The following is a 3,909-nucleotide window of genomic DNA, read 5'->3' as shown; positions in this document are numbered from 1 at the left end:
TAAATAATTCAAAACATAAGGATAATATGGAAAATTCATTGATGAATAGTAATGACAAAAAAGAGGTTGGTATTAGGTTTGACTTAAAAAAATGCGTAAATAAATAGTAGCAGGAGTACTTTTTCCACGTTAACATGATAACAATTCATAAGGTCTTGGGCTTCCTTTTTTCCTTTGTATGTTGTCTCAACGTTCTTGGTCTTTTTTTTTTGTCAACCGTTCTTGGTCTTTCTTAAACAAAAAAAAAAACTATAGACTATTTATAAATAATAAATCGATACCAAAAATTGCACATGACTTCCTTTATTCTATAAAGCCCCACTTAAACGACAACGTCATGCAGCTAATGCTTTAACGTCGCAATGATGATGTCATCATCGATCCCTATCGTCCATTTCTTCATCTTGAGGTCGACGATATCGACCGTTCAAAGTCTCAAACCGACGGCCTATAAAGAAGAGTATCATGATAATTCTCCCAAAAAGAAAATAAGCTTATTAAAGACTTTCACGTCTAAAAGTATCGTTTCTTGTGGTCAGAGCCGGCCCTTGGCTAAAGCCCATGAAGCAAGGGCTTTAGGCGCCAGAAAGTATACGATTATTAGAGGTGCCAAATTCTCAGAAAATCTGTCGTAGTGTAGTGGTGTTTTGCTTGTCTATCGGTTCTAGAGGTAGCGGGTTCTAAATCTCCTGTTCTCCACTATTCTACTTCCTTTTATTTTTTCCCCTTTTGATAACATTTTTTTCCTTTTTCTAATCATAATAGCATTTAAAGATTTGATTCTCTTTCACGGAGGATTTTGATAACTGCATTATTAGTCTCTCTATTTTTCAAGTTTTTGCTTCCTAGCTCTCTTTTCTTTTTTCACATTTTTCATTGTGATTTATCTCTTTTGTCAAAATAGTTGCAACTCCTAAGTCTTTTTATTTTTTCTTTTCTGAAGTTGTTGTAATTTCTTATGAACTTTTGCAATCCAAACAAATTTAAAATTAACACATAACTCAATAAAATTATACAAGGTGAAATTGATATTTACATGATTTGTTTTGTCCTACTACATAGAGTATAAATTTTTGAATTTGTAAAAAAAAATGCTACTAGAAAACAGGATTAAAATTACAAAATGTTGTCAAATGCAATTACAAAAACGGCTAACATGCTGAAATTTCTAAACAAACGCATTGTTGTTCTCAAACACAAAAGAAATTGCTGATAGACAATTCTAATTTTAGTTGCTTCTGTATAAATAAAGTTTTCATTACATTCTATAAAGAATTATTTATGCACGGCTATGTCTCATGAGCTATATATGATATATGCGTTAATTAAAACATTTTTATCTGAAATTAGTAAATTATTTTTTGAAAACATAATTTTTTCATAAATAATTTGATGTTTTGTATTTTATTTCTTTGGAAACAACATAATTTTAGTAGTATTTTAATTACATAGAGGTTTTAGTTATAATTAGGGGGCATAAATTTTTGGAATGCTTTAAGCGCCATATTAGTCCGGACCGGCACTGCTTGTGGTAAACATGAGCTCGGGGAAGAAACAAGAACGCCGCGAAGAAGATAACGGTAATGGAAACAAAGGGTTATCGTCAACTAAAATTGTACGTACGGTAACGGAGGAAGAGGTGGATGAGCTTTTCAAGATACACGTGGTAACGGTAGAGTACACGTGGCGACACGGACGGGTGCGAAAGTTAACGTCGGTGTTGATGAACGAGGGTTACCGACTAAGAAGAGGAAACGGAGTCAGAGCCTTGGTTTGGTAAACTCATTGCATAGTAACGGCGTTAGAGATGGAGAACTCGATGGAGTAACTCCGGTAGGGTTAAGAAAATCGAGTTTTGATCTGAACTGTAAACCGGAACCTGAAACCGTTAGTTTGTAATCCTTCTGCCGAGTTTTACATCTTTCTTCCTATAATTAATTTCCAATATACCTAAATAATTTTTAACATTTTATAATAATGTCTCCTAATCAAATCAATACAACAATACTTCCTCTCTTTCATTATTATATACTTTTTAGAAAAAAAATTGTTTTGCAATATGTATTTTTTGTGTTTTCTATGAAAAATTTGTAAACTTCGAAAAAATTAATTGGCTTTACTGAATTATTTAAAAATTATTGAAAATTGAAAATTACAAAAAAAAACGACATATTAGTTTAATGTGTTTTATTAATATGTGTGAAAATATTAAAAAATCTATTTATATCTTCGTGGAAGAAGTATTAGTTCGTAGTAGTATATTTACGAAAGCTTCGTATTAGCTCTTGTTCGTGAGCATAAATCATAAATGCTCTGCCAATAGAAGTCTTTGTTTAAAAAAAAACAATAAAAGAAGAGAAGTCTCCGTTGGTATTAAAAATGTTACATTGTGGTCCTTTTCACGCGCTATTATTAAGTAATTTGACCGCGCTACGCGCAGTTTATTTGTCTATAAATTTTAAATTTTTAATGTGAAATATAACATAAAATATCAATTTATAAATAATTAATTTTACTTTTATGTTATATTATATCATTTATTTGTTTTGATATAATATTTGATAAATTCAGAAGAATTTTTTGTTTTAATATCATTAGTTTATATTTAATATACATTTTAGATAAGTCTCTATTAATCTATTAGTAACCGTGTCTAAATCTTCATTAAAAGTTTAAATATTCTATATTAAATATTTTTTTAAAAAAAATCTGTTATTTTATATATCATATATTTGTTTATATATATCACCTGATTCAATTATTATTTGAAGAATAGGTAAATAACCTTAATTTCATATATATATGTTCATTAAAAAATGTTCATAAAATATGTATCACTTGAATATATAAATATATAAATTATTACCAATAAAGTGATTCAATAAATTTTTGAAATTTTGAAACAATAATATATTTTCAATATTATTTTTGGTATTTATTATTATGTAAATAAGTATTTATTGTATGAATGTAAAATTAATGATTTCATGTTTAGATATAAATAAAAGTACTTTGGATAGATTATGTGCACTATCCAAATGCAATTATTTTACTGGTATCGTGTAGAAAATATATAACCTTATCATATTTTTTGTATGTTAGAGTAGAAACATACTTCCATTATTATTTTAGTCTATTAAATTAACTATTAAACAGCTTAAGATGGTGTTTTAATAGCGAGAAAAAAATTAGAAATGTTCTAAAAAATTGTAATGCCTTCTAAAATGCATGGATTGGTGATGCTCTAACCTAAATTTATATTTAAACAAACTAATTTGGTATACCATTATAAGTAAATGATGGAAAAATCTATGGTGAATATATGATAGACCGGAGGTAACGGTTAAAAAGAAAATTTAGTTGTATTGTGATTTACTGAGCATGATCAAAAACCATAAACATATTTTAACTTTATTTAGTTTAATACTAATGTACATGATGATTTGTTTCAGTGGTATACACCACAAGCCACAAAGTTCCATTATCTATTTATTTTCTTTAGTAAATACAAAAAAAAATGTGTTTTGGAAATCTTTTGGACATAATTTATGTTAATTTATTTTGATAAAAAAATTTAAAATCATTTAGAGTAGACATCAAAATAAGTTTTGAGATATTTTTAGTTTATTTTCTTTATTCATAAATATGATTCTTTAAAAAGTTAAATAGATTTAAGACAATGTTTTTCATTTAGGTAGTTAAACATTTTACCTTGTTATCTGAAAAATTATCATCTGAAATACATTCTAAGAATAGCTATGTTCGTTTCATCACCGCTGGTTCCAGCTGCAGTGTTAATGGAGAAAAAATACAGCAATGGAGAAAAAAACGGAATTGAAAGTTAAAACAACGCCGATTGAATGCTAAAGAAATTATATTTATGAATGCTGAAATTTTCCGTCTCCCTTT

General features: G+C 27.9%; 1 pseudogene; it reads left to right on the top strand.

The window, feature by feature from the left end:
* The first annotated feature begins 1,531 nt into the window (after window positions 1-1,531).
* Window positions 1,532-1,997, top strand: LOC106326281 (annotated as a pseudogene).
* The last annotated feature ends 1,912 nt before the right edge of the window (window positions 1,998-3,909 follow it).

This window comes from Brassica oleracea, chromosome C2 (assembly GCF_000695525.1).
Source record: "Brassica oleracea var. oleracea cultivar TO1000 chromosome C2, BOL, whole genome shotgun sequence".
NCBI classification, from domain to species: Eukaryota; Viridiplantae; Streptophyta; class Magnoliopsida; order Brassicales; family Brassicaceae; genus Brassica; species Brassica oleracea.
The sequence above is the reverse complement of the archived record's forward strand: the minus strand, read 5'-3'. Positions and strand labels throughout refer to the sequence as shown.